Source organism: Canis lupus, chromosome 9 (genome assembly GCF_048164855.1).
Source record: "Canis lupus baileyi chromosome 9, mCanLup2.hap1, whole genome shotgun sequence".
Taxonomy (NCBI): Eukaryota; Metazoa; Chordata; class Mammalia; order Carnivora; family Canidae; genus Canis; species Canis lupus.
In genome coordinates this window covers 14,879,045-14,902,980 of record NC_132846.1, presented here as the reverse complement: position 1 = coordinate 14,902,980, position 23,936 = coordinate 14,879,045, and the positions used below count along the sequence as shown (strand labels likewise).

The 23,936-nt window shown below is 44.6% G+C and overlaps 1 long non-coding RNA gene and 1 other non-coding gene across 2 annotated transcripts; one reads left to right on the top strand and one right to left on the bottom strand.

Annotated features, from left to right (window-relative positions):
* The first annotated feature begins 4,573 nt into the window (after positions 1 to 4,573).
* Positions 4,574 to 4,737, top strand: LOC140640725 (U1 spliceosomal RNA). Its single transcript, XR_012037364.1, has one exon. It is a non-coding gene; the product is annotated as a U1 spliceosomal RNA (small nuclear RNA).
* Positions 4,738 to 6,694: 1,957 nt separating this feature from the next.
* On the bottom strand, positions 6,695 to 17,636 carry LOC140639815 (uncharacterized). Its single transcript, XR_012036468.1, has 4 exons — positions 17,478 to 17,636; positions 9,127 to 9,286; positions 8,962 to 9,047; positions 6,695 to 7,409 (listed from the first exon to the last, which is right to left on the bottom strand). It is a non-coding gene; the product is annotated as an uncharacterized lncRNA (long non-coding RNA).
* Positions 17,637 to 23,936: the final 6,300 nt, after the last annotated feature.

The following is a 23,936-nucleotide window of genomic DNA, read 5'->3' as shown; positions in this document are numbered from 1 at the left end:
GCGGGAGTGGTGGTGGCTCAGGGCCGGGGTTCGGTCTCGCCTTCCTTTCCGCAAAGATTCCACGCAATACGCAACAGACAGTCGGCTAAACGTTACATACCAAGATGAGAGTTTTGTCACCAATTTAACATGACATTTTGTTTACCCGGGACGCGCGGTTGGCTCAGCAGTTTAGCGCCTGCCTTGGGCTCAGGGCGTGATCTCGGGGTCCCAGAATCTAGTCCAGCATCGGACTCCTCCTGGGAGCCTGCTTCTGCCTCTGCCTCTGCGTCTCTCGTGAATGAACAAATAAAATCTTAAAAAAAAAAAAAATTTCTTTTAACCCTGATTATGACCTTTCAGATTATGTAGTGACCTAATCTTGCAACAAGCAAAGGAACCTTTGAACAGGACCCCAGGCAGGGCAAGGAGTCCCTTCACAGAGTAGGTGTTGGGCTGGGGAGGAGTGTTGAATGGTCTCCCGAAATCAAATGAACAGAAATGTCCCACTTCCATCCGGCCGGGTGAGGTTACCTCTTTCACACTGTCCACACTTGTCCTTTCCTCTTGTATACAAGAAGATCCTTCCTGGGTATCGAGTGGAGGTAAATATGAATATCCTCTCCCGATATGAGCAAGATGATGGAGTTGTTTGTGTCCCTGGATAATTGCTGCTCCGGAGCAGAGCAAGGCAAGAGACGGTCAGCAAAGGCTTCCCTGAGGTTCTAGCAGCATACAGATCCGAGGAAATGTAGCATAGCATCCTGTTTGGTTGAAAAAAGGGAACATTTTCAAAATGAAGGAATTCACATTGATACAATATTATTCCTCTACAGGCATGATTCCATTTCCATCAATTGTCCCAATAATGTCCTTTACAGCAGAGGAAAATTCAAAATCGTGCATTGCATTCAGTTGTCACCTCTCTCTCTCTCTCTCTCTCTCTCTCTCAAGATTTTATTTATTTGAGGGGTGGCTCAGTCAGTTTAACATTTATTTGTATTCGGATCAGGTCATGATCCCAGAGTCCTAGGATGGAGCCCCACATAGGGCTCGCTGCTCTGCAGGGAGTCTGCTTCTCCCTCCCTCCCTCCCTCTCCTCTCTCTCTCTGTCAAATAAATGCTATCTAGCCCACATGCACAAGCAGGGGGGGGAGGAGCAGGGGGAGGAGGAGGAGTAGACTCCCTGCTGAGCAGGGAGCCCAGTTGTCAGGTCTCTTTAACCGACTTTACTATGAGATAGCTCCCAGGTAATTCTTTACGTTTCATTTTGCAGGCATTTCTGAAGACTACAGGCCAGTTATTTTGTAGAATATCCTTCAATTTTTGAGTCGTCCTATGTTTCCTCGTAAGTATATCCGGGTATGTATTTTTGATACCCAGACTGCATAAATGATGTTGTGTCTGTTATGGGTTGGCTCACGTCCTTCCCCCAAAAATGTTGGAAGTCCTAAGGCCCCGGTACCTATGAACGTGACCTTATTTGGAAAAAGGATCTTTGCAAGTACCATCAGGTTAAGGCGAGGTCACTAGAGTAGGCCCTAATCCAGTGTGACTGTTTTCCTTATGAGAGGAAAATGCCAGGTAAAGATACTTGCAAACGGAACACGATGTGATGACAGAAGCAGGGATTGTAGTGATGTGGCTGCAAGCCGAGGATTGGCCGTGAGCGCCAGAAGCTAGGAAGTAGCAAGGAAAGACTCTACTCAAAGACTCAGAGAGCATGGTCCTACTGGCACCTTGCTTTTGGACCCGTGGCTTCCAGAACCGTAGGAGAACACAACTGTGTTCTTTGAAGCTACCCGCTTTGTGGTACTTTATGATGGCAGATCTAGCAAATTAATACGGTGTGTTCCTCTGGGCACCACCTTCGGAGGCCCAGGAAGCGAGTTTGTTCAATTATCGGTGGTATTAACGTTGATCACTTAGGGGCGTCTGGGTGGCTCCGTGGGTTAAGTGTCTGTCTGACTCTTGGTTTCAGCTCAGGTCAGGATCTCACCGGTCCTAGGATCTGGCCCCGCATCAGACTCCGCACTCCGGCAGTCTGCTTGGGGGGCCCAAGCAAGTGGAGGGAGGGGCAGAGAAAAAGCATCTTCAAGCCAACTTCCCTCTGAGTGCCTGAGCCAGTGGGGGCGGGGGGCTTGATCTCAGGACCCCCGAAATCATGACCTGAGCCGAAACAGAGTGGGAACGGTAAACCGACCAAGCCACCCAGGCACCCCTAACACAATAGTTTCAGCGTCCTTTGAGGACTCTTGCGTTCTAATTGACAAATGTTGATCTTCTAATTCCATCATTCATTCTCCATTTATTAGTTGGCCTTGTAGTGTACGGAGGAACTTTGCCTCCTTCCCTGTGTACCATCCATATGAACTCATGGTGGTTATTTTATTCAGTTGTTTGTGACCACTAACTGTTTTTAAATTTATTTTGATGTTCAGAGGTTATCAGATTGGGCCTATGAAAGTCGGTTCAGGGTGGCTACTGTGAATCACTTCTCGGCCTCTTGGCTAAGATCAAGTGCAGGGTGGCTGCTGTGTCCTTTGACACATCCATACGATTATTGGAGCATTTCTTTATCTTCTGGCACGAGATGTTCCTGGGTCACTTTGTACCTTTCTTGACTCCTGAAAAAAATCTACTTTTCCAGAGGCCTGGTTCTTTTAATTTTTTATATACTTTTTTATTTTTATTTTTTAAGATTTTATTTATTTATTCTTGAGACACACACAGAGAGAGAGAGAGAGACCCAGGCAGAGGGAGAAGCAGGCTCCGTGCAGGGAGCCCGATGCGTGACTCGATGATCCCGGGACTCCAGATTCACGCCCTGGGCCGAAGGCAGGCGCTAAACCGCTGAGCCACCCAGGCTGCCCGGCTTGGTTCTTTTTAGTGGAGAATGGCATTTAGAAAGCCAGATCCTGGCAGGAGGTAAGCTGAATGCTGTCTTTCCTTCTAGTCCCCTTTGGTGGATAGAGGTAAAAAAGAAAAAAAAAAAAAAAACCCACCATATATATGTATGTATGTATATATATCTGTACCTGTTATATTAATTCTATTAAGGGTAATGAGCCCATCCCGATACCGTCAATTTCCACTTTCAGTTTTACACACATGGATTCCCCTTGCCTTCCACCACCTCCTATTTGTATCTGTTTTCTCTGGCAGTGAGAACCTTGACTCCCCGATCTCCATTTACTCATTAGCTGAAGCCTACAATACATGCAACGTTGTTACAGAATTGTTCCACGGAGATAGCTACGAACTACAAACCTACTATGGGACAGTTCAGAGTTTGTCCGCAGTTCTTGTCTTTGGACAAGGTGTTTATGAGATGTTTATAGTCAGTGTACTGTGTCCAAAAGTCATTTCACTAGGTTATTTTTTATTTTTTTCCTATTTCAGTGGGGTTTATACTACTCATCTGAGACCGTTTGTTTCAGGCGTGCTTGCTTATATGCAATTTTAGGGATTTCCCCCCTGCAATTTAAAAATGCAGGTAAAGCATTGATAGAGTTCCCAAAATCAGAATTACGAAGAAGGTACACTCAGTAAAGCATCACTCATCACTCTTTCTATTCCCCCGCCCCAACTGTCGTCAGTTCTGGTTTATTATTGTCTTTTTGAAAGACTGTATACTTTTCTTGTTTTCACATTTTTCCTAGACAAACGGTAGCATACTATATATGTTTTTGGAGTTTATATATACATATATATATTTAAGATTTTATTTATTTATTCATGAGAGGCAGAGACACAGGCAGAAGGAGAAGGAGGAAGCCGGATGAGGGATTTGATCCCAGGACTCCAGGATCACGTCCTGGGCCGAAGGCAGGCGCCAAACCGCTGAGCCACCCAGGGATCCCGAGTTTATCTTTTTTTTTTTTTTTTTTTTTTTTGTTACCTAACATAGTTAGTGTGTCATCCCCAGAGAAAGGTACAGGTCAAGGAAACCTGCCCTCACCTGCTGGAAGCCGCAGGTCAGCCAAAGAAAAAGTAGACACCCATGGAGGGATGACTGTCCAAAAGACTTTCTCAGTGGCAAAAGGTTAGAAAAAGATAATGAGAGTGTCTAACGCCTCAGTCTGGTCTTAAACTACAACCTAGCGTGTGGGGAGCCTGGCTGGCCCAGAGTACAGCAGGCGACTATGAGGCGGAGCTCAAGCCCCCACACTGGGTGTAGAGGTTACTTCAAAACAAAACAAAACAAAATAAAACAAAACAAAACAAAACATCAAAAATCAAAAACCGGAACTATATACTAACGCTTATTTTCGCTTAAAAAAGAAAAAGAGCAGATCTCGCCTGGTCGTCTAGTTTTATCTGCAGGGCGCCAAACACAAGCCGGAGAACGGCGGGACAGGGGCGTGGCGTATGCAGATGAGCAGGCGCGCAGAGGCCGCTGGTCCGGCAGCGCCGGGGCCCGCGGGGCCCGCGTGGGGCGAGACGAAGGCGCCGGAGGCGGTGCGTGGGGTGGACGCAGGTGTCCGCGGGGGTGGCGCGGGGAGGCGGGGTGCGGAGGCGGCGGGCGTGAAGTGACCGTGTGTAAGGAGTGGGGCGAGCGCGAGGGTGTGTGCGTCGGGGCGGGGAGCAACTCATACTTACCTGGCAGGGGAGATACCATGATCACGAAGGTGGTTTTCCCAGGGCGAGGCTTATCCATTGCACTCCGGATGTGCTGACCCCTGCGATTTCCCCAAATGTGGGAAACTCGACTGCATAATTTGTGGTAGTGGGGGACTGCGTTCGCGCTTTCCCCTGGCATCTGGGTTTGAATGGCAGCTTTGGTTGTGCTCTGGCGGTTTTCTCGTTGCTCTGGCTTCACTCTTTCTGTCGCTCCGCGTTTATATCTGGAGCCTGGCAGCTTCGCGGTGTCCTGGACTCGAGATTTTCAGCCGTTCGCCCGGCCGGGAGACCGCGAGCTCGGTACCGGCTTCTTCCTGCCCAAGTTTTAACGCTCGAGATTTCCTGTTTGTTCCGGCATCTCGACCGGGCTTCGAAGCTCCGCCCCCCCCCCCCCCCTCAATTTCTTTATTTTTCGTTTCCCGCTCTCACCTGCGAACCGCATTCCCCTGCTTCCCATCCCACCGTTTCCATCCCGGACAGTGCCTAGGTCGCTCTTTTCCTCTCAGAGGGTCCGCCGTCACCCGCCGGAAACTCTGTACCACCCGTGCAGGGTGGCCACCGCATCCTCCTGTTTCTCCTTCGTGTCCCCCAGGGGCACGGGGGCCAACAAACGTGTAATGAAGGCCACAGCACGAGAGCCGTGAAACCTTGGTTTTCTGAAATCAGCAACTAGCAATGAAGTATGGAATGCTTCGGTCGTTCCCGACGTACCAAGTAGAATCTTTCCTAAAGCAGGCCCTTGAGGGAGTAACCTTTGTTCTTACTTGTGTTTTGTGAGAAGGCCCTGGGACAGTGTGGTCAACTCATTTATATTCATCAAGCAGCCCCCCCCCCGCGCCCCATGCTCTAATACGTACGTACTGCTTCCAGTCTAACCCACCCCAACAAACACGGTAAAAATGTAACCCAGGGACCAAAGGATGTATGTTAACACTCTCCTACCGGTTTCCTCCAAAAAGACCTCCTTGGTACAGAGTAGCTGAGGGCTACGTGGAACGTCGTACGTAGCTTTCTGCCCTGTACCTGCTATTTCTTAGCATTTACACAGCATCTTCACATTTCCAAAGCACTGTACCAATGTTTATTCATCCTCACAACACCCCTGTGAGGTAGGTCAGTCTGTCCTTTGTAGTAGAGAAAATGAGGCAGACACAGGTCAAGCCCACCCGCCTCAGGCCACAAGGGCCGCCGGTGAAAGGGCCGCACCCGAGTCGGGAAGCTGGGGCTCTGTCCCATGTTCACCCACCGGAGAGCATCGCATGGGCATGTTTTCACCAGTGAAGGAGACGTGGGGGAGGACAAAACACAGAGATTTCTCAGGCAACAGAAAAATCAGGCTCAAGCGGCATCAGGGAACCACCTCAGTGAAAGAAACATTAAATGGCACACCAGTGAGGCAAGAGAACATGCGAGGCTGGAATCCTGGGGACTACCCTTAAGACCTACAAACAGGGTCTGGGAAAATGTAAACGAGGAACCCACCCACGATACCTGTGGCTTCCAACTGGAGGAAAAGTTAGACAGTTAAAAAGAAAAAGAAAAAAACAATCAAACCATACAACCTAATTTTAAAGGAGAGATGACAGGATGTTAATTTACATCCAAAAGGCCAATAATATTCGTAATTACTGACAAGTAGTATCCTTTTTATTCCAACCGTTCCCCCACCGACAAGTGCTGTTCCCTAGAGCACTCTTCCTCTCTACGTACCGATTTACACACCAGTAGGACTATCAAGTGGCTCAATGGCACGTCGCATGGTTCCTCAGCTGAGCTAGATGGAGACGGAATCCAGGAAACCGTAACAGACCATTTATTTTGTCTGCTCCCGTAGTTTAGACATGGCTGTTTCTAACCTGCCTCTGCCCAATCCCATCTTCTATGAAATGCAAAAAAGTGCACACAGGAAAGCAGCTCATCCTTTTGTAGAGGGACTGGTGAACTTGGTTCAATATGCCATTTTAAGAAAAAGAAAAAGAAAAAGAAAAAGAAAACGTAGGACCTGTACTGTAAAGCATAACAAAGGAGTAGACGGGTTATAGCTACTCCAAATTTTAGAGTGATACAATGACCACAGAGTTAAAAAAAACTATCACTGTTATCACTTTTTATTTGATAATAGTTGGTTTAGTCTACAAGTTTAAGGCAAACATACTAATGCATTTGCTTTTCATCAGAAATCATACTTATAAAGATTACATAAAGTCTGTCCCAAAACTTCTAAGAAATGTTCATTAATTAAAAATAAGTCTGATTACGATGCTTTACCAGGATACATGAATGAACTAAGGTGGTAGGTACACAATGTCTTTTGAAAACAAAATTCAGAAGAAGGTGACGGCCGGCGATCTTTACCTTGTTTGAACAATGTATTTTTAAAAGGGTTAAACTTCAGAAAGTACTTAAACGTAAATGCGGCTGGCAGCCAGAAGGAATACTACGCATAAAATAAACACAGCTACGGAGGCTACTTAAGGAAAAGACTGAACTTTGGGCTTTGGAAGAGGAGGAGCGCGAGGTGACCCACGGCTGTCCCAGGGAGCATTCGGGTACAGGAGGGCAGTGTCCCCCCACAGATCGGCAGAACCCACGGACGGCTCCGCTCCGTTGTTTCTCAGAAAAAAGGAGAGTAGATGCGCTTTGTCAGCTGTTTCTTTTCTTCCCGGTGAGCAGTAAATGCTTTAATATCATTCAGAAAACAAAAATAAAATCTGAAGGAAGGCAGCCCTTTTTAGCCGAAGGTGGAGTGTGGCTTATGTGTCTCCATTTAACACTGCCAAGCAGTTCTGCAGCAACTGTAGGTTACCCTAAACAGGAAAGGAGAGTAAGTTACGAAGCCCAGAAGAACCGGACCGAAAAGTCACAGCACGCTACACGAAGATAACCGGATTTGGAAAACAACTGCTTCTTATACGGAACTAACTGTTTAAAGACCTAAAACTATTTAACCTGTTTCACGTACAATATTTTCCACATAACCAGCTGCTTCAGTAAATGTCCCTGTACACCAATATGACTGTTTTGGATTACCTGGCATGATCTACTGAGAGAGAGGAGGTGCTCTTTGTGTCCCAGTTAAACTACTGAACATTTTTTTTCTTTTTCTTTTTCTTTTTCTTTTTCTTTTCTTTCTTTCTTTTTTTTTTTTCTTTTTTTTTTTAAGATTTATTGTCTGGGGCCCCTGGGTGGACAGTGGTTGAGCACCTGCCTTTGGCTCAGGTCGTGGTCCCGGGGTCCTGGGCGAGCGTCCCAGACCAGGAGCCTGCTTCTCCCTCTGCCTATGTCTCTGCCTCTCTATGTCTCTCATGAATAAATACATAAAATCTTTAAAAAAAAAAAGTGATTTAGTTTTTTAGCTAATCAAAACACGATACTGGTTTCCAACCTAGGTACTAGAGTCTCGCAGAGCTGACCGTTTGGAGAAACTGTAGATATTCTTGTTTGAATTAGGTGCTCTGTAAAATCCCTCTCAATTCTCTCTCTCTCTGGCTCTTTTAAAAATTTTATTTATTTATTCACGAGAGACACAGAGAGTAGGCAGGGACACAGGCAGAGGGAGAAGCAGGCTCCCCGTGGGGAGCCCGATAGAGGACTCGATCCAAGGACCCCGGGATGACGTGACCTGAGCCAAAGGCAGACGCTCGACCACTGAGCCCTTCCGGCGCCCACATCCCTCTCAATTCTAAGATTCTCTAGTTTTAAAATCACTATAAGGTTTGGGCCAAACTTTATCCTTTTTTTAAAAAAGTGGTTATTTGAGAGAGAGAGAGAAAGAGAGAGAGAGAGAGAGAGAAAGAACGAGTGGGAGCGGTAGGAGGAGAGGGAGAAAGGATCTCAAGTGGACTCCATGCTGAGCCTGGAGCCCACAACTCCAAGATCACCACCTGACCCCAAAGCAAGAGTTGGACGCTCACCCAACTGAACCACCCAGGTGTCCCCGAAGCTGTATCTTTATAGTAACTACAAGAAAGGGCTTGATGTGAAGGAAACAAACGCTACAGAAAAACCCCAGAAGAAGGATGTTTATTTTCTAAATCAGAATTATTGTGAAGTAGTAAAATAATCTTCAAAAAGTATAATTCCAATTATTATGAATTCTAATTCAGAAATACTTTGTGTATGCCTGTAGGAAGAAGGAAAAGGTCATTAAAGAATTATTATCAATTCCACAATTACTTCCTTCCTTCCTTCCTTCCTTCCTTCCTCTCTCTCTCTCTTTCTTCCTTTCTTCTTAAAGTAACCTTTACGCCAAGATGGGGCTCCAACTCAGGAGCCCAATGAGCTGGCCAGGCACCCTGTAACTGACTCATTCCTAAATTAGAAGTCATTTAAATTATTAAGCTTCAATGTGACACTAACCTTTGCATGCTTCAGTTCTAACTCTGCCAGTTCCACTAAGTTTTTTCTGAACGCAGCAACTCTTCTTGTCTTAAAATCTATAAGTTCTGTGAACAAAAGAAATGAGATTAATTTTATAGAATAGCTTGAAGTATACTTCAGGATCAAACGGTAAGCTAACAGTACCTTGTTTTGCAGATTCAGATATTTTTTCAAATTTCTGACAGCATAACTGTTGGGATGTTTCAGCCTGCAGGACATCTTTATTTTTTGCTCTTGCTTTATCCAGTGCTTTATTCGCATTTTCATAATCCACTAGTGACCTGGATCTTCGATAGAGGAGATCCTATAAAACAGAATGCTTCCCAGTAATACACGCTGCATGTTTCTAATAGTTACCCCGCCACCCCATCATCAGCAGAGGGAATACTTCAACTATGGATACCACACATGCCAGTTACTCTTCTAGATGGTTTTTATAACAGCTTTACCGAGAGAAATTCAGCTATGAGGCACCTGGGTGGCTCAGTGGTGGAGCGTCTTCCTTAGGCTCAGGTGGTGATCCTGGGGTCCCGGGATCGAGTCCCGCATCGGGCTCCCTGCATGGAGCCTGCTTCTCCCTCTGCCTGTGTCTTTGCCCGCAGCCACCCCCCACCCCGTGCCCTGCCCCGTCTCTCATGAATAAATAAAATTTGAAAATCTTTTTTTTTTAAATTTAATTATTTATGATAGTCAGAGAGAGAGAGAGAGAAAGAGAGAGAGAGAGAGAGAGTAAGAGAGAGAGAGAGAGAGGCAGAGACACAGGCAGAGGGAGAAGCAGGCTCCATGCACCGGGAGCCCGACGTGGGATTCGATCCCGGGTCTCCAGGATCGCGCCCTGGGCCAAAGGCAGGCGCCAAACCACTGCGCCACCCAGGGATCCCTGAAAATCTTTTTAAAAATATTTTATTTATTTATTCATGAGAGACACACAGGCAGAGGGACAAGCGGGCTCCATGCGGGGAGCCCGATGCGGGACTCGATCCCGGGACTCCAGGATCACGCCCTGGGCCGAGGGCAGACGCTTAACCGCTCAGCCACCCAGGCGTCTACGTTGTTTTTGAAATTTAAACATTTTATTTATTTGCAGAAGAGAATCCCGCATGAGCGCGGGTGGGGCCGGGAGCGCAGAGGGAGGAGAAACAGACTCTATGAGCAGGGAGCAACAAGTGGGGCTTGATCCCGGGTCTCTGGGATCATGACCCGAGCCCAAGGCAAACGCTTAACCGAATGAGCCACCCAGGCACCCCTCAACAGTTTTTAGTATGCTCGCAGAATTGTACAACCAACACTGCAATCAGTTTTAGAACGATTCTGTAACCCAAAGGGAAAGCAATCCATCAGTAGTCATTCTTCATTTTCCTCTCATACCACCGTCCCCCCCCACCCCACCGCCCCCCACAACCACTAATCTGCTTTCTTAGATTTGCCTATTGTGGACATTTCATTAAAAAAAAAGGGGGGGAATCCTATAATATGGGGCCTTGTCTGCCTGGCTTTCTTTACTTAGCATAAAGTTTCAAATTCATTCACGTTATTGTGTGAACCAGTACTTCCTCCCTTTTTATTGCTAAATAATATTTCATTATATGGAAATACCACATTGATTTATCCACTTATGAGTTGATAGACATTTGGTTTGTTACCAAGTTTTGCCTATTATGAATAATGCTGTTATGAATATTTGTGCAAGTTTTTGTGTGAACATGTTTTCCTTTCTCTTTCATATCTCATTACTTAGCAGTGGAATTGCTGGGTCATTTGGTAACTCTATGTTGAACCTCTTGAGAAACTGCCAGACTGTTTTCTAAAGCAGCTGTACCATTTTATGGTGCACACTTGCTTGCTTGCTTGCTTGCTTGCTTTTTTATAACATTTTATTTATTCATTTGAGGGGGGCGGGGAGAGAGAGAGCCAGTGAGCATGAGCGGGGGTGGAGGGGGCAGAGGGAGAGGGAGAAGCAGACTATCCACCGAGCAGAGAGCCCAACACAGGCCTCGATCCCAGGATCCTGAGATGTGCCTTGAGCCTAAGGCAGACGCTTAACCCACTGAGCCAACCAGGCACTCCCCATTTTCTATTTCCGCTGACGCTGTATGAGGGTTCTAATTTCTCCACATCCTTGGCAACCCTTATCTGTCTTTTCGATTAAAGCCACCTAGTGGGTGTGAAGTGGTATCTTGCTGTGGTTTGGTTTTGTTTTTAAAGATTATGTTTGTTAAGCAATCTCTAGAACTGACAATTCCAAGACCAAGAGTCGCATGCTCTACCCATTGACCCAGCAACCCTTGCCGTGGTTTTGACTTGCATTTCCCTGACGAAGAAGCATCTTTTTATGTATTCATTAGTCATTTGTATATTTTCTTTGGAGAGAGGTTGATTCAAGTCCTTTGCCTATTTGTTAACTGGGCTATTTGTCTTTTTATCGAGAAGACTAGTTCTCTACATTCTCTGGATCTCAGCTGCTTATTAGGGACTCGTATGACTTGTAAATATTTTCTCCCAGTCTACGGGTTGTCTCTCCACTTCTCTTCCTAGTGTACTGTGACACACAGATGTTTTTAATTTTTTTTTTTTTAATTTTTTTTTTAATTTTTATTTATTTATGATAGTCACAGAGATAGAGAGAGAGGCAGAGACACAGGCAGAGGGAGAAGCAGGCTCCATGCACCGGGAGCCCGACGTGGGATTCGATCCCGGGTCTCCAGGATCGCGCCCTGGGCCAAAGGCAGGCGCCAAACCGCTGCGCCACCCAGGGATCCCAGATGTTTTTAATTTTAATAAGGTTTGTCCAATTTATTATTTTTTTTCTTTGGTTACTGTGTTCCGGGTGTATCTGAGAAACCAACATCTGTTTTTTTTTTTTTTTTTTAGAAACCGACATCTAATCAAAGGTCACAAAGATTTACATTTATGTTTTCTTCTAAAAATGTTAAAGTTTTAGCCGTTACAGTTAGGTCTTTGATTAATCTTGAGCAAATTTTTATACACAGTATGAGGAAGGGGCCTAACTTTATTTTCATGTGACTATGCAGCTGACACAGTACTACCATTTGTTGAAAAGTCTATGCTTTCCCCACTAAATTGTCTTAGCACTTTTGTTAAGAATCAATTGACTGGGGAGCCTTGGTGGCTCAGTTGGTCTGCCTTCGGCTTAGGTCATGAACCTGGGGTCCTGCGATTAAGCCCCACATGGGGGGGGTGTCCCCTGCTCAACAGGGGGTCTGCTTTTCCCCCCCTTCCTCTGTTCCTTCCCCAGCTCGAACTCGTGCCTGAGCTCTCTCAAATAAATAAATAAATAAATTTTAAAAATCTTAATAAAAAAAACAATTGACAGCTGTCCTAAAAAAAAAAAAAAAAGTTTCTGTCCTTTAAAGAAAAGCAACTGTTTCAGCACACTAGGAATATAAAGTGCTTCCTCGACTGGATAAGGAACATCTACCAAAAAAACCCTATAGCTACCATCACACTGAATGGTGAGAAACTGGAGGCTTGCCCACTAATATCAGTAATAATGCATGTTCCCCCTCATCACTCCTTCACAACATCATACTGGAAGCCCTAGCTAATGTGATAAGGAAATAGGAAGTATGTAGATCGGGAAGGAAGAAATAAAACTGTATTTATTCACAGATAACATGACTTGTTTATGTAGAATTTTGTAAGAGGCAACAAAAAACCCTGAACTAAGGAAGGAGTATGATAAGGTTGTAGAATACAACATTAATACACAAAAATCCATGGTTTTCTTATATACCACCAACGAACAAGTGGAATTTGAAATTAAAAACATGTTTACATTAGCACCCCAGAAATGAAACTCCTAGGAATTAATCTAACAAAATAAATAGAAAGTCAACTTGAGGAAAACTACAAAACTCAAGGGTAGGGGCAGGACCCATGGACAGAAGGAGTTGCATCTTCTGCTGCCTGCTGCCAAAACGACAAAACCCTGATAAAAGAAATCAAGGAAGAGCTAATAAGTAAGCAGAGAGCTATTCCATGATCATGAATATGCAGACTCAACACTGTCAACATCAGTTCTTTCCAACTTGATCTATAGGTTTAACTAATCCCAATCAATATCCCAGCAAATTATTTTGAGGATCTTGGCGAACAGATTCTCAAGTGTAGGGGGGCAAAAGGCAAACAATAATCATCAACATATTGAAGGAGAACAACAAAGTCAGAGGACCGACCTATGTACTTGAAGCCTGACTATACAGCTACCGTCTAGGCAGTGTGGGACTGGTGACAGAACAGACACGTAAGTCAACTGACAGGACGGAGAGCCCAGAACCAGATACAGTTACCTATTTATTCTTTGGCAAAGGAACAAGAGCAATACCATGCAGATAATACAGTCTTCAACAAATGGTGCTGGGCAAGCTGGACATCTGCACACGGAGAAATGAATTTACACACAGACCTTACGCCCTTTACAAAATTAACTCAAAACGGATTATAGCTCTAAATGTAAACCTATAAAAACCCTAAAAGGTGACATAGGAGAACATGTTGGGTTTGGTGAAGGCTTTTTAGATATAATACTAAAGGCATGATGTATGAAAGAAATAATTATAAAGTAAGCTTCGTTAAAATAAAAAACGTCTCCTCTACCAAAGACACTATCAAGAGAATGAGAAGACAAGTCACAGACAGACCAAGAGAAAGTATTTACAAGAGATGTATCTGAGAAAGGACCCCTATCCCAAATATAGAAAACAAAAACAAAAACAAAACAAAACAAAAAAACCATCTTAAATTCAACAGTAGGAAAACAAACAACCCAATTTAAAAATGGGCCAGGGACACATTATTTTATTTATTTTATTTTATTCTTATTTTTAAAGATTTTACTTATTGACTTGAGAGACAGAGAGCAAGCGACAGAGCATGAGCAGGGGAGAGGGGGAGAGGGAGAGGGACAGGGTGAAGCAGAGTCCTTGCTGAGCAGGGAGCCTGATGTGGGGCTCAATCCCAGGACCCCGGGACCATGACCTGAGCCAAAGGCAGATGCTTAACCAACTAAGCCACCCGGGCACCCCTGAGCCGAGCCATTTTTAATTTCTATTTATTTTTCAAGATTCTCAAACTCTCAACTCTGAGATCAAGAGTTACATGCTCCACTGACTGAACCAGCCAGGTGCCCTTATCTTTCTTTTCCCCACTAAAGACCCTTGTTTGTTTGTTTAAGATTTATTTTTTTGAGAGAAATAAGAGTGCATGAGGGGCGATGGCAGAGGGAGAGGGAGAGAGGATCTCAAGCGGACTCCACGTTGAGCTTGGAGCCCGATGCAGGGCTCGATTTCATTATCCCGAGATCATGACCTAAGCTGCAACCAAGAGTTACATGCTTAACTTACTGCACTACCCAGGCGCCCCTAAAGACCCATTTTTATTTTTATTAGTTTTTAAAGATTTTATTTATTCATTTGACAGAGTGAGAGAAAGCACAAGTGGGAGGGAAGAGCAGGCTCCCCAGTGAGCAGAGAGCCCAATGCAGGGCTCGATCCCAGGACTGCAGCACCACATCCCAAGCCAAAGGCAGACACCCAACCAACCGAGTCACCCAGGTGCCCCTAAAGAGAGGGAGAAGCAGACTCCCCACCGAGCAGGGAGCGCGGCGTGGGGCTTGAACTCATGGACCCTGAGATCAAGAGTTGCATGCTCTATCAACCGTGACCTGAGCTGAAGGCAGACAGTCAGCTGACTGAGCCACGCAGGTGCCCCCCTGAGGTGCCTTTTAAAAATGGGTCTTGGGATCCCTGGGTGGCGCAGCGGTTTAGCGCCTGCCTTTGGCCCAGGGCACGATCCTGGAGACCAGGGATCGAGTCCCACATCGGGCTCCCGGTGCATGGAGCCTGCTTCTCCCTCTGCCTATGTCTCTGCCTCTCTCTCTCTCTCTCTCTGTGTGTGTGTGTGTGTGTGTGTGTGACTATCATAAATTTAAAAAAAAAATGGGTCTTTAGAGTCTCTGCTCAACATGGAATATGCTTGAGATTTTATTCACTCACTCATGTTCAAGTAGAGCTGACACACAGTATTACATTAGTTTCAGGTGTGCAACAGTGCTCTGACAACTCTGTATGTTACGCTATGCTCACAAGTACAGCTACCATCTGACACCATACAATGCTATCACACTACCATCGATTCCTATACTCTCTCTGCTGTACGTAGTTTTAATTTTTTTTTAAGATTTTATTTGTTTATTCATGAGACACACAGAGAGGGGCAGAGACATAGACAGGGAGAAGCAGTCTCCTCGCAGCGACCTGATGCGGGACTCGATCCCCCGACCGGGATCACACCCTGAGCTGAAGGCAGATGCTCAACTGCTGAGCCACCTAGGCGACCCTGTAGTTTTAATTATTGCAATTAAATTTCAATTATTTCTTGTGGTCACTAAAAAATTTGGATTTACTTTTATTTTTATTTTTAATGATTTTATTTATTAATTCGTGAGAGAAACCGAGAGAGAGGGAGGCAGATGCTTAACTGCTGAGCCACCCTGGCGTCCCTGCATTTACATCTAGTTAATTAATTAATCTTTATTTAAAAGATTTTATTTATTTATTCATGAGACACACACACACACACACACAGAGGCAGAGACACAGGCAGAGAGAGAAGTAAGCTCCATGCTGGGACTCGATCCCGGATCTCCGGGATTGTGCCCTGGGCTGAAGGCGCTAAACCGCTGAGCCACCAGGGCTGCCCTGCATTTATTTTTAAAGCCATGTTCTAAAAAGTATGCCTTAGCAACTACGTACTATAATAAAATAATGAATTTAAAGTCCTCAAAGTAAGTAATTCATTTTATCCCTGCCCACCCACGTGAATGGTTTATAATCTGATACGGACAGTATTTTTGCAAGTACCTAAGTCCTCAAAGTTAAAAGAGTTATTCAGGGACACCTGGGTGGCTCAGTGGTTGAGTGTCTGCCTTCAGCTCAGGGCGTGAGCCTCGAGTCCCAGGAACGAGTCTGGGGATCGAGTCTGGCATTGGGCTCCCCACGGGGAGCCTGCTTCTCCCTCTGCCTGTGTGTCTGCCTCTCTCTGTGTTTCTCATGAATAGACACAATCTTAATAAACAAAAGGGTTATTTATACTTTATGGTTATTTAAGTAATCTCTACACTCAACATAGGGATTGAACTCCTGACCCTGAGATCGAGAATCATATGCTCTTCTGACTGAGCCAGCCAGGCACCCCTATAATAATTTTTTTTTTTTTTTTTTTTTAATAAGCTCTGTGGAGGCACCTGGTGGCTCACTGGTTTAGCATCTGCCTTTGGCTCAGGGTGTGATCCCGGGGCCCTGGGATGGAATCCTGTAGTAGGCTCCCTGCAGGGAGTCGGCTTCTCCCTCTGCCTGTGTCTCTTTCTCTCATGAATAAATAAATAAATTAAAAAAAAATAAAGTAAGCTCTGTGTTCAATGTGGGGCTTGAACTGAGGGATCCTGAGATCTCTCAAGAGTTGCATGCTCTACCAACTAAGCCAGCCAAGTCCCCAAGGGTTATTTATAATTTGATAAGGAATGAAAAACCGGTATAAAGCACCACTGATCACATGGGAATTTTCTGTACAATATATCGATTCATAAATTAACAATGAGTTTAGAATATCTTTTTTTTTCCCCTAAAGATTTTATTTATTTATTTGTGAGAGAGCACAAGCTGGGGGAGAGGCAGAGGGAGAGGGAGAAGCAGGCTTCCCACTGAGCAGGGAGGGAGCCTGACATGCGGTTTGGTCCAAGGACCCTGGGATCATGACCTGAGCCAAAGGCAGACGCTTAATGGACTGAGCCACCCAGGTGCCCTGAACTTAGAATATCTGGGCCACTACATTTTCAGTGCTTTAAAGATGCTTCTGTGTAACATTGTTTTGATTAGTAAGAGTTTTTTTTTTTTAATTTTTTATTTATCTATGATAGTCACAGAGAGAGAGAGAGAGAGAGAGAGAGAGAGAGAGAGGCAGAGGGAGAAGCATGCTCCATGCACCGGGAGCCCGACGTGGGATTCGATCCCGAGTCTCCAGGATCACGCCCTGGGCCAAAGGCAGGCGCCAAACCGCTGCGCCACCCAAGGATCCCTGATTAGTAAGAGTTTTAATCTTGCACACAGACTTCCAAAGGGAAATGTGACTTGCCTTAAAATAAAACATATCCTGGTTTTATAGCTCTCTCACCTTCAATAGAGGACTTTGGAATCCTTCAGCTATATAGACTGTTATATGGGGGTTTACTTTTTGTTTTGTCGGCATTTTAACTGAATGAATAGACCAAGTTAACAAAAAAGAAAAAGTTCTAGATTATACTATGTGATAAGTTTATAGAGGAGACTCTTAGGTGGGGTTCAGTGACCAATAATTTATAAAAGGAGAACAAAAATTCACACTTGAAAATCAAATTTAAAAGATAATCATTAACAATCTTAAGTCTAACAACCTCTAATGAGATGGATTTTTGTAAAAATAATGAAGAATCAAATTACCTTAGCAGCTTGAGATTCTCTTAAGTAATATTTTAAAAGGTCGGAAAGCTTGAGGTCCTCATCGGCAGACACTCGTGCTTCTATTTTCTGACAAAGGGGGAAAAGTTAGGCATTTAATTAGCACATGTTCTACAGCCAATGTTTTAACTACTATAAAAAATTTAAAGTAATAAATAACCACAGTATCCATTCTTATTCCACCTAAGGTTCCCTGCCTTCCCCTTTCTGCTAGCCTATTCCTTTTCTTTGTGACTCTGACAAAAAATGATCAGAAAAAAGAATGAGATCAGATAAGATGACTGAAATTACGGAAGGACTCTATATTTGACTCAAGTTCTTGGCTATGACTTTTAATATCTTTCGGTATGACTTATATTTCTCTCTTGTTACACCATTTCAATGATGTGGACACATGATTTTAAAGTGATGAAGGCTGGGACGCCTGGGTGGCTCAGTAGGTTAAACGTCCAACTCTTGATTTCAGCTCAGGTCATGATCTCAGGGTTGTGAGATCAAGCCCGAGTTGGGCTCCATGCTGCGTGTGTAGCCCGCCTAAGATTCTCTCTACCCCTCCCTTTACCACTCCCCCTGCCCTAAAAAAAATAAAGTGATAAAGGCTGACAATGGAAGACTAGGTCATTCAAAGCAACCTTCCTACTGAAAACAACCAGAAACATAGTCAAAACATTAACAAAATGTGCCAGAAGCCACCAAGGACTAATAAAAAGATGTGGTTAGTTTGAGTCAGACTGAAATGATGAAACTAGTCAATTTAGTGTGGAGAGACAGACAAAAAAAAAAAAAAAATTCTGTGTCAATCAAATACAATATAGGGACCTTGTTTGAATCCTAACTCAAACGAATTCCACTGTAAAAAGCCATCCTAGGGATCCCTGGGTGGTGCCTGCCTTTGGCCCAGGGCGTGATCCTGGAGACCCGGGATCGAATCCCACGTCGGGCTCCCTGCATGGAGCCTGCTTCTCCCTCTGCCTATGTCTCTCTCTCTCTCTCTCTCTCTCTCTCTGTGACTATCATAAATAAATAAAAATTAAAAAAAAAATCCATCCTAGGCAACTGGGATCGTCTACATACTGAATATTTGATGATATTAAAGGGAATCATAGATAATTGTATTGAGTATATTAAAATTAATTCTTATCTTTTTAAAAATTCTTATCTTTTTAAAAAAGAGATATGCACAAAGGGCAGAAGAAATGAACATGGACCTTTTGGGGAAAAGTACTTTTTAAAAGAGATATTTTATTTACTTATTTTAGAGAGAGAGAGCTTGAGCAGGGGGAGAGGCAGAGAGAGAGAAAATCTTAGGCAGACTCCATATTGAGTGCGGCCCCAGACTCGGGCTCCATCTCAGGACCCTGAGATCATGCCCTGAGCTGAAATCGGGAATCAGATGTTAAATGGCTGAGCTACCCAGTTGCCCCTTTGGGAAAAAGGACTTTAAGCAATGTAGAAAATGTTAACATTCAGGAAATCTGGGTGACACATACACAGGAGTTCTTTGTACTTTTTTTTTTTTTTTAAGATTTTATTCATTTGTGTGTGTGTGAGAGAGAGAGAGCAAAGGAGTACAGGCAGAGGGGAGAAGCAGATTCCCCATGCAGCAGGGAGCCTGACATGGCGCTTGATCCCAGGACCCTGAGATATAATAGGAGCTGAAGGCAGATGCTTTACCACCTGAGCCACCCAGGCTCCGGTCTTTGTACTATTCTTGCAACTTTTCTGTAAGTCTGAAATTACTGTTGCAATAAAGTTATAATTTAAAAACCCTACGCATCCTGCAGAATAACTAAAACAAAAAAGATAACAAATATTACAAGCCTGTTCAACAACCCAATGCTCACATTTCTTCTGGTGGGAATGTAAATTAGTAGAATCATTTTGGGAAACAGGGAAACGGTTTGGCACTATCTATGAAGGCTTTTCACAAAGAGACTCTATGGCTCCTAGTTCTCCTGATTATACACCCAACAGAAATACATATTTATTTTCAGCTGAAGATATGCAAGAACGGTCTTAGAGGTACTATTTTTTTTAAAAAGATTTATTTATTTTTCATGAAACGCACACACGCAGAGGCAGAGACACAGGGAGAGGGAGAAGCAGGCTCCCCACGTGGAGCCCGATTGGGAACTTGATCCTAGATCAGGATCATGCCGTGAGCCATAGGCAGAGGCTCAATTGCTGAGCCACCAGGCGTCCCAGAAGTACTATTTGTAAACAACGGTGCCGGCCCAGCAGCCTGTGCGCGCTGCTCATTTGCGTATGCCCGCCCATGTCATGACGTCATCCCACGCATTCCCTTCCCGGACTCCCGGCCAGCGGACTTACTGTTCCCGGGCGGTGGCAGCCGGCGACTGGAGGGCCAAATGGAGGAGTGGGGGTTGGGAGGTGGGGGTTTGGGGGTGGGGTGGAGGGATGGGCGATGAGGAGTCTGCGGCCAGGAGTTGCATGTTGAAGGGGAGATTCCCCCAAGTAGTGGAGCCGTTGCCGCCCCACTAGAGGGTGGATGGGGGCCGGAGTCTGATCCCGTTCCCCTCAGCGAAAAGGAAGTTTCAGTCGGTTTTGCTTAGCCGCCTTGTCAACTCATCCTAATTGGACAGATTAGTAGGTCATTTCCCCTTCTGAAAGTGAGTCCCGTAGGATTAATGAGGTTGAAGCTTGCAGAAAATTTAGTTGGTTGGTCAGAGAACATTTTCCCCGAATCAGCTATTGTGTCTTTTTTTTTTCCTTGAAAGATTTTATTTATTTGACATAGAGGAAGCACAGGCAAGGAGAGTGAGGGAGAGGGAGAAGCAGGCTCCCCACTAAGCAGGAGGCTATGTGGGGCTATGTGGGGCTGTGTCCAGGAGTCTGGCATCATGACCTGAGCCCAAGGCAGACGTTTAACCCACTGAGTCACCCTGGTACCCGTATTGTGTCTTTTCTGACCCCACTAATGAATTTTCTAGCTGTCCCTACAGAAACCTGGATTCAAGGCCAACTAATATGGTTCTCTAGCCTCTGACCTATATAATCTATATAGCCCAAGGTAACCAACCCAAGATCTCATCCAGTTTATACCAGCTCTTGGAGCATGCCCATAGCCCCTTCTCATTGTCCTAGGATAACCCGATGTGAGGGACTGAATTTGTTTTTTTCTGATGTTAAGTCTCCACTTAAAGCGAACATGGGAAGTATGTTACATATACACTTGAGCAATGCACACGCTCCATCTTTACTCATGAATAGTCATATGTTTCTTTGCTCTTTTCATCAATATTTATGTATGCAGCCCCCATGATTATAAAAAACTTGTTCTCTCCCCGTTCAAGGAAGCAGATTTGTGGTTTGCTCTCCAATCTCCTCCTTTGGCTGCCTCTCAAATAAGCCCTTTATTTACTGCATCCTGCGGTCACACTGGTCGGTTTTGTGTGCATCAGGCAGACAGACATAGGTTCAGTTACACTCCCCCCTCAAGCACTTAAGTATTAAAACTTCCCCAACCAACTTAACAAGGATCATTTTTTTGTGGCATCTTCCTGAGTAAGCCTGTCATAAACTCCTTCAATATATGAACTTCTTCAAAGTACACAAGTAAAGGGGTATCTAGGTGGCTTAGTCAAGTGTCTGCCTTCTGCACAGGTCATGATTTCAGGATCCTGGGAGTCTGCTTGTCTCTCTCCCTCCCCCCCATTTTTGTGTTCTCTCTCTCTCAAAATGACAAAAACAAAACAAAACAAAAAACCCCCACATATATGACCAAGCCTAGTAAAACCTATAGGAGGGGTGCCTGTATGGCTCAGTCGGTTAAGCTGAGTATCGATTTTGGCTCAGGTCGTGATCTCAGGGTGGTAGGATCTAGCCCCAACTTTGGCTTCCCCTGGGCAGGGAGCTTACTTGAGAGTCTCTCTCTCTACATTTCCCTCTGTCCCTTGCTGCTACTCTAAAAAAAAAAAAAAAAAAAAAAAAAAACTCTAAAACACCCTAAAAGAAAAAAAGTCAAGACTCTAAGCTCGAAGACAGAAAACCACGGCAAAGTGCAAACTTCATCCACTGAACAAATTATGCAGGGCCAAGTACATATTACTGTTAAAATATTTTTATCTTTATTTTTTTTAAGATTTTATTTATTTATTCATGACAGACAGAGAGAGAGAAAGAGGCAGAGACACAGGCAGAGGGAGAAGCAGGCTCCATGCAGGGAGCCTGATGTGGGACTCCATCCCGGGTCTCCAGGATCAGGCCCTGGGCTGAAGGCGGTGCTAAACCGCTGAGCCCCCCGGGCTGCCCCTGTTCAGGGAATTCTGAGTCTAGGTCAGAAGACCCAGCTTCCATCTTGGTCTCTGGGAACACTGTCTGGGAGATTTGGGATACCATGTAAGAAGGCTAATTGCTTCGAGGCTGCCATGTTGTGAGGAAGCCGAAGGCTTTGTGTAGAAAGAGTGCTGCTAATCCCCAGCTGTTTCAATCTCAAACTGAGACCCCAAATATCAGGAAGCAGAGTAAGGCCTGCCAAAATTGCATATTTGTGATCAAAATAGAGGACTGTTTTTGTTTCAAATCTCTCAAGTTTTGGGGTGGTGTTTATTTGTGCAGCAGTAAAGAATGGAACAGGGAGATGGAAACAAACAAGTAATATGAAGTAGAAGAAGAAAAAAGTGGGCTAAGGGATAGAGAAGATGGGATAGAGAGAAGGCACTGGGGAGGAGGGCTTAAAGTTTTTGACAAGGGAGTTAAGGGAAGCCTCTCTGCTACATAGTCCTGCTTTTCTTTGCTTGTTCATCATCAGCACACAAGACTCCCCAACAGCCACCCCAAAATGGCAGTCTCATTTGGCAAATTCCCTGAGCTTCTTTGTCCTATTATAAGTCCTAGGACTACAGCCAACTCCTTAGAACCTCTAATTCTTGGTTTTAACTTTATGAGAATCAGTAAATAACGACCCAACTTTTGTGGAGCAGAATGGACATGCTGTTAAGGGCATATGCCAGAGGAGGGCAATGAGTCCCAGAAAAGAGAAAATAGGTTCCCCAAAAGATATCTCCTTGACATCACTGTGACTCAGGGAGAGTATAATATTTCTCAAAAACTGGGTGGAACAATTGAAAACCAGAGAAATCCATGGTATGTGATTGGTACATTATCCCATAAGAGTTCAAAGCAGAGAAATATCCCATGTAGAGGGAGAATCTGAAAAGGCACTGTAGAAAAGGTACAGGTTAACTTCTTATTACTGCAGCATCTCATGGCTGAGAGATATCCTAAAAAGGTCATTCTGTCTAGTTACTGACCCATCCATTGCTTGCAAATGCATCCTGAAGGATAGATAGGGTTTGGATAATGGAATTAAAAGTAGGAGGAGGAGCTCCAACGAACAGCATAAACAAAAGCCTAGTCATGGAAGGCATGATACGTATTCTTTTTTTTTCCTTCTGGGACGTATTCTTGAATCAGCAAATTGTGTTGGATATGTGTAGGGATATCAGTTTGGCATGATGTATTGAAGCATTGTGGAGGGCCAAGAATACTGCATGATAAGGTGAAAAGATCAGCAGGTAAAGGCAAACTATTAGAACTTTTTAGGTAGGAAATTGTCCAGATTGGAAAGGGTTACTCTGCTATATAGAGTGGCATAGAGGGAACAAAGCAAACAAGGCTGTCAATTAGGAGCCTATATCAGTAGTCAAGGTGAGAGGTGGGGGTGATAGGATGTGCATGAAAGAGGCATTACTAACTGATCATAGGAATTGGGAATTAAGGGCTCATGGAGGGACAGAGGAAGGAGTCAACCAAGATTCAAGCCTATAGCAGTAGTAAGGATGGAGGAAGTGAGCAGAAAATCAAGAGTCAAAATAGCTATTGGTTGAGGTATAGAAATGGGGTGGAAGATGCTGAGTTGGGTTTGGACTACACTGATTTGAATTACCAGTGGTGCAGCCGTGGAGATTATCTGCCCAGGCAACTGGAAATCCATTATAGTACCCAAGGAGAGGGCAAGGACCAAATAAAATGGGTAGTTATCTGAATAGGATCACGAAGAGGAACAGGAGCTTGAGAACAGGCCAGTATAGAAACAAGGCGGCGAACAGTTTCACAATCAAGAGGACTCATTTCAAATTATCATCTGCCTCATCTCAAGTACTGAGCGGAAATGGACAAGGACCAAAGGCTGGGACTGAGAAGAGGCCAAGAAAAGGTAATTAGGAATTAACTGGTGAGAGCTAGCAACTTTCAGTAGACAGTCGGGCCGAAGTCAGACAGAGGAGCGAATAGCGGTGAAGGGGAAGGTGAGGCAGCCGTGCGGTAGAAAGAAGTCAGAAGGCCTTGAGGCTTGAAGGTTGGAGGGACATCAATCAGGTGCTGGTGTCTGGGACCTACTGGCTCAGATTTGTCTGCATGTCCCCTCAGCATCTAGTTTCTCTCTCTCTCTCTCTTTTAAAATTTATTTATTTATAGAGA